The following is a 15,406-nucleotide window of genomic DNA, read 5'->3' on the forward strand; positions in this document are numbered from 1 at the left end:
TGAGGCAGATGAGGTGGTTGGAGTTGTTGAAGGATTATGATATCACTATCTTATATTACCCGGGGAAGGCCAATGTAGTGGCCGATGCTTTGAGTAGGAAGTCAGCTAATATGGGTAGTCTTGCTTTTATTCCGGTCAGTCAAAGGTCGCTTGCTTTGGATGTTCAGGCCTTATCCAATGGATTCGTAAGGTTGGATATTTCTGAGCCTAGTCGGGTATTAGCTTGCACGGTCACTCGTTCTTCATTGTTGGAGCGTATCCGTGATCGATAGTTTGATGATCCCTATTTGTGTGTCCTTAGAGACACGGTGCAGCGTGGAGGTGCCAAGCAGGTTACCTTAGATGCTGATGGAGTTTTGAGACTGCAGGGGCGAGTTTGTGTGCCTAATGTTGAGGGGCTTCGAGAGTTGATTTTAGAGGAGGCCCATTGTTCCCGGTACTCTATTCATCCGGGCGCCGCGAAGATGTATCAGGATTTGCGACAACATTATTGGTGGCGTAGAATGAAGAAGGATATTGTGGTATATGTGGCACAATGTTTGAATTGTCAGCAGGTTAAGTACGAGCATCAGAGGCCTGGTGGATTGTATCAGAGGATTGAGCTTCCCGAGTGGAAGTGGGAGCAGATCACTATGAACTTCGTTACTAGACTTCCGTTGACTCGGAAGAAGTTCAACGCAGTTTGGTTCATTGTTGATAGGCTAACCAAGTTAGCGCATTTCATTCCTGTAGTAGTCTCCTATTCATCCGAGTGGTTAGCTGAGATCTATATCCGGGAGATTGTTCGCCTTCATGGTGTGCTGGTATCTATCATTTCGGACCGAGGTACACAGTTTACTTCGCGTTTCTGGAGAGCAGTTCAGCGAGAGTTGGGCACCCAGGTTGAGTTGAGTACAACATTTCATCCTCAGACGGACAGGCAGTCCGAGCGGATTATTCAGATATTGGAGGATATGCTCCGAGCTTATGTTATTGACTTTGGAGGTTCGTGGGATCAGTTCTTGCCTTTAGCAGAGTTTGCCTACAATAACAGCTACCAGTCGAGTATCCAGATGGCTCCTTATGAGGCTTTATCTGGTAGGCGGTGTCGAACTCCGATTGGATGGTTTGAGCCGGGAGAGGCTCGGTTGTTGGGTACAGATTTGATCCAGGGGGCCTTGGACAAGGTCAGGATTATCCAGGATAGGCTTCGTACAACCCAGTCCAGGCAAAATAGTTATGTAGACCGCAAGGTTCGAGATGTGGCGTTCATGGTTGGTGAGCTGGTATTGCTCCGAGTATCGCCTATGAAGGGCGTGATGAGATTCGGGAAGAAGGGCAAGCTTAGCCCTAGGTTCATTGGCCCGTTTGAGATTCTTGATCGAGTGGGAGAGGTGGCTTATAGACTTGCATTGCCGCCTAGCTTATCAGCCGTGCATCCAGTTTTTCATGCATCCATGCTCCGGAAATATCACGGTAATCCATCCCACGTGTTAGATTTCAGCACTTTCTAGTTGGACAAGGATCTGTCTTATGAGGAGGAGTCGGTAGCTATTCTAGACCGGCAGGTTCGTCAGCAGAGATCTAGGAGTTTCCCTTATGTTCGTGTTCAGTGGAGAGGTCAGCCTTCAGAGGCATCGACCTGGGAGTCCGAGTTCAATATGCGGAGCCGTTATCCCTATCTATTCCCCGACTCAGGTACTTCTTTCTTTTGCCCGTTCGAGGACGCACGGTTGTTTTAGAGGTGGAGAATGTGACGACCCAAAGGGGTCATCACCTGTTTTCTTACCCATTCCGTGCTTTCGTGGCCTTGAAAACCTCATTTTTAGTCGCCTCAATTTGCGTGCGCAGTACGGGCGTGTAGCCGGAAAGCTTAAATATGAAATTCTGTGAAAAATGCTAAAATTTGATATTAAAATGAGTAAATTTGACTCCGGTCAACATTTTGGGTAAACGGACCTGGACCCGTGATTTGACGGTCCCGGAGGGTTCGTAGGAAAATATGGGACTTGGGAGTATGCCCGGAATCGAATTCCGGGATCCCAAGCCCGAGAAATGAATTTTTGAGTAAAATTATTTTTCTGAAATTTATAAAGAAAATTGAAATAAAAATTGGTTAGAACGTGTTGGTATCGGGCCCGTATTTTAGTTTCGGCTCTGGTACATGTCTTATATGTGGTTTAAAATATTTCTGTGAGGTTTGGTTGAAATTGGACGTCGTTAGACGTGTTTCGGACTTAAAACTCTAAATTTGAAAGTTTATGAAGTTTGAAGAAAAACTAGTGATTTTGAGGTTTGATTGGTTGTTTTTGATGTTATTTTGGTGATTTGATCACACGGTTAAGTTCGTAGAATGTTGTTGAGTTGGTGCATGTGTTTGGCTAGTAGCCCCGAGGGATCGGAAGTGTTTCAGAGTGGTTTCAAACTTAGAAAGATTGCAGATTTTGGCTTCAGCAGTTGCAGGTCATTCCTTCTTCGTGTTCGCGACGCATCCTTCGCGTTCGCGAAGCTTCCCAGTTTCCTTTCATCGCGTTCCCAGCATTGGCTTCGCGTTCGCGTAGGGTCAATTGACCTAGGGGGCTTAGCCTTCTTTCCCTTTGCGTTCGCACTCATAATCTCGCGTTCGCGTAGTGTCCAGGACTCCCTTCATCGTGTTCGCGTGAAGTCCCACGCGTTCGCATAGAGCAACTTCTGAACCCCTGCACTTTTATTCTACGCGTTCGCGATACCCTTTCCGCGATCGCGATGGCCTGTAAGTTCTACCCTTCGCGAATGCGACCAGCCTGTCGCGAACGCGAAGGGCAATTTCACCCAGTTATAATTTTAATTCCAGAACAGTGTATTACGGGATTTTTCACAAGTTTCACGAGCTCCTTCTTCTCCAAGGTCCTTAGGCGTCCATTGAAGCTTTCTTTCACCAAAACTTCGTGGGTTAGTAATCCTTAACTCGTTTCCTTCATTTTTCATCAACATCTAATGAATTCCTAAGCCTAAAACATGAAATTTTGGGTAGAAAATTGGGGATTTGGATAGAGTTAGGGCTTTTTGATTTTTCTTGATTTAGACCTCGATTTGGGGTCGAATTTGAAAATAAATGATATATTCGGGCTCGTGGGTGAATGGGTGATATGAATTTGGTCCGAACCTCGTGTTTTGACCAAGCGGGCCCGGGGTCAATTTTTGAAATTTTGGGAAGAAAGCTTGGAAATCTATAATTAGGCATTGGGTTTGATTTGTTTAGAATATATTGATATTATGAAGTCATTATTGTATAGACTTGATTGAGTTGGAGCCTAATTCGAGAGGAAAAGCGGTTGTTGTGGATTGATTGTGATCTTTGAACTTCGAGAAGATTGAAGCAGTCAAGAACTGGCCTAGACCAACATCAGCTACAGATATTAGGAGTTTCTTGGGATTGGCAGGCTACTATCGTCGGTTCGTGGAAGGGTTCTCATCTATTGCAGCCCCGATGACCAGGTTGACCTAGAAGGGTGCCTAGTTCAGATGGTCGGACGAGTGTGAGGCGAGCTTTCAGAGGCTCAAGATAGCTCTGACTACGACACCGGTATTGGCTTTGCCCACAGGTTCAGGGCCTTATACAGTCTATTGTGATGCTTCCCGTATTGGGCTTGGTGCAGTGTTGACGCAAGATGGCAAGTCATTGCTTATGCTTCGAGGCAGTTGAAGATTCATAAGAAGAACTATCCAGTGCATAATTTGGAGTTGGCAGCCATTGTTCACGCATTGAATATTTGGAGGCACTATCTGTATGGTGTGGCGTGTGAGGTGTTCACTAATCACAAGAGTCTTCAATACTTTTTCAAGCAAAAGGAGTTGAATTTGAGGCAGATGAGGTGGTTGGAGTTGTTGAAGGATTATGATATCACTATCTTATATTACCCGGGGAAGGCCAATGTAGTGGCCGATGCTTTGAGTAGGAAGTCAGCTAATATGGGTAGTCTTGCTTTTATTCCGGTCAGTCAAAGGTCGCTTGCTTTGGATGTTCAGGCCTTATCCAATGGATTCGTAAGGTTGGATATTTCTGAGCCTAGTCGGGTATTAGCTTGCACGGTCACTCGTTCTTCATTGTTGGAGCGTATCCGTGATCGATAGTTTGATGATCCCTATTTGTGTGTCCTTAGAGACACGGTGCAGCGTGGAGGTGCCAAGCAGGTTACCTTAGATGCTGATGGAGTTTTGAGACTGCAGGGGCGAGTTTGTGTGCCTAATGTTGAGGGGCTTCGAGAGTTGATTTTAGAGGAGGCCCATTGTTCCCGGTACTCTATTCATCCGGGCGCCGCGAAGATGTATCAGGATTTGCGACAACATTATTGGTGGCGTAGAATGAAGAAGGATATTGTGGTATATGTGGCACAATGTTTGAATTGTCAGCAGGTTAAGTACGAGCATCAGAGGCCTGGTGGATTGTATCAGAGGATTGAGCTTCCCGAGTGGAAGTGGGAGCAGATCACTATGAACTTCGTTACTAGACTTCCGTTGACTCGGAAGAAGTTCAACGCAGTTTGGTTCATTGTTGATAGGCTAACCAAGTTAGCGCATTTCATTCCTGTAGTAGTCTCCTATTCATCCGAGTGGTTAGCTGAGATCTATATCCGGGAGATTGTTCGCCTTCATGGTGTGCTGGTATCTATCATTTCGGACCGAGGTACACAGTTTACTTCGCGTTTCTGGAGAGCAGTTCAGCGAGAGTTGGGCACCCAGGTTGAGTTGAGTACAACATTTCATCCTCAGACGGACAGGCAGTCCGAGCGGATTATTCAGATATTGGAGGATATGCTCCGAGCTTATGTTATTGACTTTGGAGGTTCGTGGGATCAGTTCTTGCCTTTAGCAGAGTTTGCCTACAATAACAGCTACCAGTCGAGTATCCAGATGGCTCCTTATGAGGCTTTATCTGGTAGGCGGTGTCGAACTCCGATTGGATGGTTTGAGCCGGGAGAGGCTCGGTTGTTGGGTACAGATTTGATCCAGGGGGCCTTGGACAAGGTCAGGATTATCCAGGATAGGCTTCGTACAACCCAGTCCAGGCAAAATAGTTATGTAGACCGCAAGGTTCGAGATGTGGCGTTCATGGTTGGTGAGCTGGTATTGCTCCGAGTATCGCCTATGAAGGGCGTGATGAGATTCGGGAAGAAGGGCAAGCTTAGCCCTAGGTTCATTGGCCCGTTTGAGATTCTTGATCGAGTGGGAGAGGTGGCTTATAGACTTGCATTGCCGCCTAGCTTATCAGCCGTGCATCCAGTTTTTCATGCATCCATGCTCCGGAAATATCACGGTAATCCATCCCACGTGTTAGATTTCAGCACTTTCTAGTTGGACAAGGATCTGTCTTATGAGGAGGAGTCGGTAGCTATTCTAGACCGGCAGGTTCGTCAGCAGAGATCTAGGAGTTTCCCTTATGTTCGTGTTCAGTGGAGAGGTCAGCCTTCAGAGGCATCGACCTGGGAGTCCGAGTTCAATATGCGGAGCCGTTATCCCTATCTATTCCCCGACTCAGGTACTTCTTTCTTTTGCCCGTTCGAGGACGCACGGTTGTTTTAGAGGTGGAGAATGTGACGACCCAAAGGGGTCATCACCTGTTTTCTTACCCATTCCGTGCTTTCGTGGCCTTGAAAACCTCATTTTTAGTCGCCTCAATTTGCGTGCGCAGTACGGGCGTGTAGCCGGAAAGCTTAAATATGAAATTCTGTGAAAAATGCTAAAATTTGATATTAAAATGAGTAAATTTGACTCCGGTCAACATTTTGGGTAAACGGACCTGGACCCGTGATTTGACGGTCCCGGAGGGTCCGTAGGAAAATATGGGACTTGGGAGTATGCCCGGAATCGAATTCCGGGATCCCAAGCCCGAGAAATGAATTTTTGAGTAAAATTATTTTTCTGAAATTTATAAAGAAAATTGAAATAAAAATTGGTTAGAACGTGTTGGTATCGGGCCCGTATTTTAGTTTCGGCTCTGGTACATGTCTTATATGTGGTTTAAAATATTTCTGTGAGGTTTGGTTGAAATTGGACGTCGTTAGACGTGTTTCGGACTTAAAACTCTAAATTTGAAAGTTTATGAAGTTTGAAGAAAAACTAGTGATTTTGAGGTTTGATTGGTTGTTTTTGATGTTATTTTGGTGATTTGATCACACGGTTAAGTTCGTAGAATGTTGTTGAGTTGGTGCATGTGTTTGGCTAGTAGCCCCGAGGGATCGGAAGTGTTTCAGAGTGGTTTCAAACTTAGAAAGATTGCAGATTTTGGCTTCAGCAGTTGCAGGTCATTCCTTCTTCGTGTTCGCGACGCATCCTTCGCGTTCGCGAAGCTTCCCAGTTTCCTTTCATCGCGTTCCCAGCATTGGCTTCGCGTTCGCGTAGGGTCAATTGACCTAGGGGGCTTAGCCTTCTTTCCCTTTGCGTTCGCACTCATAATCTCGCGTTCGCGTAGTGTCCAGGACTCCCTTCATCGTGTTCGCGTGAAGTCCCACGCGTTCGCATAGAGCAACTTCTGAACCCCTGCACTTTTATTCTACGCGTTCGCGATACCCTTTCCGCGATCGCGATGGCCTGTAAGTTCTACCCTTCGCGAATGCGACCAGCCTGTCGCGAACGCGAAGGGCAATTTCACCCAGTTATAATTTTAATTCCAGAACAGTGTATTACGGGATTTTTCACAAGTTTCACGAGCTCCTTCTTCTCCAAGGTCCTTAGGCGTCCATTGAAGCTTTCTTTCACCAAAACTTCGTGGGTTAGTAATCCTTAACTCGTTTCCTTCATTTTTCATCAACATCTAATGAATTCCTAAGCCTAAAACATGAAATTTTGGGTAGAAAATTGGGGATTTGGATAGAGTTAGGGCTTTTTGATTTTTCTTGATTTAGACCTCGATTTGGGGTCGAATTTGAAAATAAATGATATATTCGGGCTCGTGGGTGAATGGGTGATATGAATTTGGTCCGAACCTCGTGTTTTGACCAAGCGGGCCCGGGGTCAATTTTTGAAATTTTGGGAAGAAAGCTTGGAAATCTATAATTAGGCATTGGGTTTGATTTGTTTAGAATATATTGATATTATGAAGTCATTATTGTATAGACTTGATTGAGTTGGAGCCGAATTCGAGAGGAAAAGCGGTTGTTGTGGATTGATTGTGATCTTTGAACTTCGAGAAGATTGAAGCAGTCAAGAACTGGCCTAGACCAACATCAGCTACAGATATTAGGAGTTTCTTGGGATTGGCAGGCTACTATCGTCGGTTCGTGGAAGGGTTCTCATCTATTGCAGCCCCGATGACCAGGTTGACCTAGAAGGGTGCCCAGTTCAGATGGTCGGACGAGTGTGAGGCGAGCTTTCAGAGGCTCAAGATAGCTCTGACTACGACACCGGTATTGGCTTTGCCCACAGGTTCAGGGCCTTATACAGTCTATTGTGATGCTTCCCGTATTGGGCTTGGTGCAGTGTTGACGCAAGATGGCAAGTCATTGCTTATGCTTCGAGGCAGTTGAAGATTCATAAGAAGAACTATCCAGTGCATAATTTGGAGTTGGCAGCCATTGTTCACGCATTGAATATTTGGAGGCACTATCTGTATGGTGTGGCGTGTGAGGTGTTCACTAATCACAAGAGTCTTCAATACTTGTTCAAGCAAAAGGAGTTGAATTTGAGGCAGATGAGGTGGTTGGAGTTGTTGAAGGATTATGATATCACTATCTTATATCACCTGGGGAAGTCCAATGTAGTGGCTGATGCTTTGAGTAGGAAGTCAGCTAATATGGGTAGTCTTGCTTTTATTCCGGTCAGTCAAAGGTCGCTTGCTTTGGATGTTCAGGCCTTATCCAATGGATTCGTAAGGTTGGATATTTCTGAGCCTAGTCGGGTATTAGCTTGCTCGGTCGCTCGTTCTTCATTGTTGGAGCGTATCCGTGATCGATAGTTTGATGATCCCTATTTGTGTGTCCTTAGAGACACGGTGCAGCGTGGAGGTGCCAAGCAGGTTACCTTAGATGCTGATGGAGTTTTGAGACTGCAGGGGCGAGTTTGTGTGCCTAATGTTGAGGGGCTTCGAGAGTTGATTTTAGAGGAGGCCCATTGTTCCCGGTACTCTATTCATCCGGGCGCCGCGAAGATGTATCAGGATTTGCGGCAGCATTATTGGTGGCGTAGAATGAAGAAGGATATTGTGGTATATGTGGCACAATGTTTGAATTGTCAGCAGGTTAAGTACGAGCATCAGAGGCTTGGTGGATTGTATCAGAGGATTGAGCTTCCTGAGTGGAAGTGAGAGCAGATCACTATGGACTTAGTTACTAGACTTCCGTTGACTCGGAAGAAGTTCAACGCAGTTTGATTCATTGTTGATAGGCTAACCAAGTTAGCGCATTTCATTCCTGTAGTAGTCTCCTATTCATCCGAGAGGTTAGATGAGATCTATATCCGGGAGATTGTTCGCCTTCATGGTGTGCTGGTATCTATCATTTCGGACCGAGGTACACAGTTTACTTCGCGTTTCTGGAGAGCAGTTCAGCGAGAGTTGGGCACCCAGGTTGAGTTGAGTACAACATTTCATCCTCAGACGGACAGGCAGTCCGAGCGGATTATTCAGATATTGGAGGATATGCTCCGAGCTTATGTTATTGACTTTGGAGGTTCGTGGGATCAGTTCTTGCCTTTAGCAGAGTTTGCCTACAATAACAGCTACCAGTCGAGTATCCAGATGGCTCCTTATAAGGCTTTATCTGGTAGGCGGTGTCGAACTCCGATTGGATGGTTTGAGCCGGGAGAGGCTCGGTTGTTGGGTACAGATTTGATCCAGGGGGCCTTGGACAAGGTCAGGATTATCCAGGATAGGCTTCGTACAGCCCAGTCCAGGCAAAAGAGTTATGTAGACCGCAAGGTTCGAGATGTGGCGTTCATGGTTGGTGAGCTGGTATTGCTCCGAGTATCGCCTATGAAGGGCGTAATGAGATTCGGGAAGAAGGGCAAGCTTAGCCCTAGGTTCATTGGCCCGTTTGAGATTCTTGATCGAGTGGGAGAGGTGGCTTATAGACTTGCATTGTCGCCTAGCTTATCAGCCGTGCATCCAGTTATTCATGCATCCATGCTCCGGAAATATCACGGTAATCCATCCCACGTGTTAGATTTCAGCACTTTCTAGTTGGACAAGGATCTGTCTTATGAGGAGGAGTCGGTAGCTATTCTAGACCGGCAGGTTCGTCAGTAGAGATCTAGGAGTTTCCCTTCTGTTCGTGTTCAGTGGAGAGGTCAGCCTTCTGAGGCATCGACCTGGGAGTCCGAGTTCAATATGCGGAGCCGTTATCCCTATCTATTCCCCGACTCAGGTACTTCTTTCTTTTGCCCGTTCGAGGACGCACGGTTGTTTTAGAGGTGGAGAATGTGACGACCCAAAGGGGTCATCACCTGTTTTCTTACCCATTCCGTGCTTTCGTGGCCTTGAAAACCTCATTTTTAGTCGCCTCAATTTGCGTGCGCAGTACGGGCGTGTAGCCGGAAAGCTTAAATATGAAATTCTGTGAAAAATGCTAAAATTTGATATTAAAATGAGTAAATTTGACTCCGGTCAACATTTTGGGTAAACGGACCTCGACCCGTGATTTGACGGTCCCGGAGGGTCCGTAGGAAAATATGGGACTTGGGCGTATGCCCGAAATCGAATTTCGAGGTCCCAAGCATGAGAAATGAATTTTTGAGTAAATTGTTTTTCTGAAATTTATAAAGAAAATTGGAATGAAAACTGGTTAGAACATGTTGGTATCGGGCCCGTATTTTGGTTCCGGCGCTCGATATAGGTCTTATATGGTTTCAGATATTTCTGTGAAGTTTGGTTGAAATTGGACGTCGTTAGACGTGTTTCGGACTTAAAACTCTAAATTTGAAAGTTTATGAAGTTTGAAGAAAAAATAGTGATTTTGAGGTTTGATTGGTTGTTTTTAATGTTATTTTGGCGATTTGATCGCACGGTTAAGTTCGTAGAATGTTGTTGAGTTGGTGCATGTGTTTGGCTAGTAGCCCCGAGGGATCGGGAGTGTTTCAGAGTGGTTTCAAACTTAGAAAGATTGCAGATTTTGGCTTCAACAGTTGCAGGTCATTCCTTCTTCGTGTTCGCGACGCATCCTTCGCGTTCGCGAAGCTTCCCAGTTTCCTTTTATCGCGTTCGCAGCATTGGCTTCGCGTTCGCGTAGGGTCAATTGACCTAGGGGCTTAGCCTTCTTTCCCTTTGCATTCACACTCATAATCTCGCGTTCGCGTAGTGTCCAGGACTCCCTTCATCGTGTTCGCGTGAAGTCCCACGCGTTCGCATAGAGCAACTTCTGAACCCCTGCACTTTTATTCTACACGTTCGTGATACCCTTTCCGCGATGGCCTGTAAGTTCTACCCTTCGCGAATGCGACCAGTCTGTCGCGAATGCGACCAGCCTGTCGCGAACGCGAAGGGCAATTTCGCCCAGTTATAATTTTAGTTCCAGAACAGTGTATTACGGGATTTTTCACAAGTTTCACGAGCTCCTTCTTCTCCAAGGTCCTTAGGCGTCCATTGAAGCTTTCTTTCACCAAAACTTCGTGGGTTAGTAATCCTTAACTCGTTTCCTTCATTTTTCATCAACATCTAATGAATTCCTAAGCCTAAAACATGAAATTTTGGGTAGAAAATTGGGGATTTGGATAGAGTTAGGGCTTTTTGATTTTTCTTGATTTAGACCTCGATTTGGGGTCGAATTTGAAAATAAATTATATATTCGGGCTCGTGGGTGAATGGGTGATATGAATTTGGTCCGAACCTCGTGTTTTGACCAAGCGAGCCCGGGGTCGATTTTTGGAATTTTGGGAAGAAAGCTTGGAAATCTATAATTAGGCATTGGGTTTGATTTGTTTAGCATATATTGATATTATGAATTCATTATTGTATAGACTTGATTGAGTTGGAGCCGAATTCGAGAGGGAAAGCGGTTGTTGTGGATTGATTTGGCCGTGGAAGTTGAGGTAAGTGTTTGGTCTAACCTTGGCTTGAGGGATTAGGAGTTGAGTTTTATTTGCTACGTGCTAATTGTCGAGTACGACGTATAGGCATGGTGACGAATATCTATACGTTGGTGTCTAGCATGACCGTGAGTCTTTATATTGCGGATATTCTGACCTTGTTGTGTCTTTCATGCCTAAATGATGATTTCTATATTTTGTTGAAAGCATGTGCAAGAAATTGTAATCTTTGAACTTCGAGAAGCATTGGCTCGAGTGTTAATACGAATTGTGAAAGTATATGAGATAAATGAAACCCTTTGGAGCATTGGCTCAAGTGGTAAAGTGAGTTATAAAGTAAGAAGTGAAAGAAAGAGAAAAAGTTATTAAATTTTTCCCTTGCCGAGATGCTTGTTGCTTTGTTGATTATCTCCCTTGCCGGAATGTTGAGATTTATTGATATTGTTCCATTGTCGGGACTTGGCTGTTTAATTGTATTCCCTTGCGGGATTTCTATTATTATTATTATTATTATTATTATTATTATTATTATTATTATTATTATTATTATTTGTTTAATCCCTTGCCCCTTGTTTGTGATTGTTGTTTGGGTGAGGAAGAGCGATAAAGCATGAAAGGTGATGTCGTGCATTATTTGCTATTGTGAGGAAAGAGTGTAAAGCACGAAGGGTGTTGTCGTGCCGTATGATGTACCATTCCGTACCGATATTTATTGTTTATATGGTGAGAAAAGAGTGTAAAGTACGAAGGGTGATGCCGTACCGCACGATGTACCATTCCGTGCCGATTTTATTGATTATATGGTGAGGAAAGAGAGTAAAAGCACGAAGGGTGATGCCGTGCATTTGTTGATTTCTAATTTCCTTGTTGATATCTGAGTTATGCCGTTTCTTTCATTACCTGCTGTTATTTGATTATTTTGAGGTATTAGATTTCCTTACCCTATTTGCCTTGTGATTGTTGTTTGGGTGAGGAAGAGCGTAAAGTACGAAGGGTGATGCCGTGCAAATTGTTGATTTCTGCTTCCTTGTTGATATGCTAGTTATGTTGTTTGCTTCCTTACTTGATGTCTTTCTATTCGGAACTGTATTCACCCTCACATCATGTTTCCCCTACCCGCATTGACTGGTTATTCCTGTATCTTTTCCCGCTGTATATATATATATATATATATATATATATATATATATATATATATATATATATATATATATATATATGAACTGTACAGGTTTATTTGGAGTCTGGTCCTAGCCTCGTCACTACTTCGCCGAGGTTAGATGCATATGTTGATTTCCGCATTATTGTTCAGTTTCTTTAATTTACATCTTATGCATATTTATTTAATTTCGTTGTTTTCATGATATTACTGATAATTGTCAAAAGAAGTAATTTGTTAATGAAGTAGCAGTTAAGAATTGGCTTGTCTAGCTCACATTAGTAGGCATCATCACGACTCCCGAGGGTGGGAAATCCGGGTCGTGACAAACATAAAAATGAATGTGCAAATCATATGGTTTCATACTGTACTTCTCTACATGATTACAGATACATGTTTTATAGCACTGGTAATTTGGGTTTGCTAGCGGGGCTGTAGCTGTGGTGTTGGGGCTCTTAAGGCTGCGCAGAGGGAAGAGTGGTGGTACCAAAGTGTTATTTAAATGCTACGGGTGTTTTTCGTTTATTTAATACATTTCCAGAAACTATTTACTTAAATTTTATTTTCTCGAGTTTATTCTCCTAGTAAATTCTGTATTATTACTCGAGTATTACTTGATTCTATTTAAAATATAACACTGATATTAGCAATACATGTACTCCATTCGTAACAACGTTGTATCTTTTGACATATTTAACATAGAGAATTCATTTTAGAAAAAAGAATTGGAAAAATTATTCATATGCTTACATTTAATCTCTATTTTAATCAACCATTCTTGAGAAGAAAATTCTCTAGAAATAATACTCTTAGGTTAGGTGGTCCCTCTTCAACTAAATTATTTGAATAGATGTCTGATCCAGGAGTTATGTGTAAATACCAAAATTGTTATGAAATAAAAGCAATTTAGTAAAATATGAACAAGAAATAAAAGCAATTTAGTAAAACATGAACAAGAAATAGAGATAGAGAGAAGGAAGAGATTTTCTTCTTCAATTGTGTGTATTTTCCTATCTATTACAAGGCCTTTATATAGGCATGAAAAGTGAAGAAAATATGTCATGGAATATGTCATTGAACATAGAAAATATGTCATTGAATATGTCATTAACCATTTGAGAGAAAGATCATGGAGGAAGAGTAGACATCCACCATATTTTGATTTTTATCATAACACTCCCCCTTGGATGTCCATAGATAATGTGCCTCGTTAAAACCTTACTAGGAAAAAACCCTATGGGAAAAAATCCTAGTGAAGGAAAAAGAGTACACATGTTTAGAAATAGCCTTTTGGTTGCCTCGTTAAAAACCTTGCAAGGAAAAACCCAGTGGGACAAAACCTTGTAAGGAAAAAAGAGTACAACGCGTATTAACTCCCCCTGATGAGAGCATCAATTCACATCCTTGATCATTCACATCCCAATCTTGTACACTAGTTTCTTGAAGGTTGACGTCGGTAGAGATTTGGTGAACAAATCAACCATATTATCACTTGAACGAATCTGTTGCACATTGATATCACCATTCTTTTGAAGATCATATATGAAAAATAACTTTGTGAAATGTTGTAGACCTCAACCAAATACATTCTCGGCTTGCTTCATGAATAGCAATTATCTCAGCATGATTAGAAGAAGTAGCCATGATTGATTGCTTAGTCGATCGCCAAGATATGGCAGTGCCTCCACATGTAAATACATAGCATGTTTGAGATCCAGCCTTGTGTGTGTGTCAGATAAATACCCCACATCGGCATAACCAACAAGATCGGTATTGCAATCATTGCCATAAAATAAGCCCACATCGGTAATCCCCCTTAGATAACACAATGTGCTTGATTTCATTCCAATGTTTCCTTGAGCGGAGCTATATCTTGCTAAGACATTAGCTGAAAAAGTTATGTCAGGCCTTGTAGTGTTAGCAAGATATATTAGCGCGCCAATTGCATTAAGATATGGTACTTTAGGACCAAGACGCTCTTCATTATTTTCATGAGGTCGGAGTGGATCTTTATTTATATCGAGTAATCTTACAACCATCGGGGTACTTAATGGATGTACTTTATCCATATAGAATCGCTTTAAAATATTTTCAGTGTATGTTGATTGATGGACAAAAATTTCATCTTTCATATACTCAATTTGTAGACCAAGATGAAATTTCGTCTTTCTAAGATCTTTCATTTCAATTTTTTTTCTTTAAACAGTCTACTGCTTTATGAAGTTCCCCGGGAGTTCTAATGATATTTGAATCATCAACATACACAGCGATTATAACAAATTCAAATTCGGATCCTTTTATAAGGACAAATTGAATTATTCTTGTACCCTATTTCAACAAGTACTCTCTCGGGCGATTATACCACATGCGCCCTGATTGTTTCAATCTGTATTAGGATTTTTGAAGCTTTATTTAATAAATTTCTTGGAAACCTTAATATGCTCCAAGACAATTTAAATCTTTCAATGATATCCACTATACACATATCAAGTTTTTCATATATTGCACGATTAAAACCTGAAGTGACTATATCCACTATAAGAGAACATGTCTCCATATAATCAATGTGAGGATATTTACTAATTTTCTTGTGCCACAAGTCGTCTTTATGTCTATCGACTTGAACCTTTCGCACAAGAACACATTTATACCTCAATTGACTTTATACTTTCAGGTGTTGGACTATCCGTCCAACTTCACATTTTTCAAGTGAAGTCAATTAAATTGCGTATTTTTTATTTGGCCAATCTTTTATCCGTCTAAATTTCATGACAGATTTGATCTTAAGATCCTCGTCAATATTAATAATATTGAGCGCTACATTATATTAACAATATCGTCGACAATCATTTTATGTCAGTTCCATTATTACCAATAAAGACATAACTTATTGAGATCTCTTTATTTCATTATTTTCAAGTACCCGAGCCTCTCCCATGAGGTCTTATGAAGTGTTATGTCGTGGTGCTCTTCTAGGGCACTTGCCTCCTTATTATGACCATTTTGAATATTTGCCCCTCTCCTTCTTCAAGGAGTTTTATCTTTGGAACCGATTGGTCTGTTACACTTCATGCGTGCCATAGACTCTGTCCCTCATGGACTTTATTCTATTTGGAGCATTAGCAGCTGAAATATGACATTTAGCTTTGGGTCAGCAAATGCGTCTGGCAATAATTTGTAAATGAATTATCACTTGAACTTCAAGTTTATATTTTCTTGTACGAGGATCTATATGTATTCATAATAATTCATTTCACGTATCACTTTCTCAGC

The sequence above is a fragment of the Nicotiana sylvestris genome, chromosome 1, assembly GCF_000393655.2.
Source record: "Nicotiana sylvestris chromosome 1, ASM39365v2, whole genome shotgun sequence".
NCBI classification, from domain to species: Eukaryota; Viridiplantae; Streptophyta; class Magnoliopsida; order Solanales; family Solanaceae; genus Nicotiana; species Nicotiana sylvestris.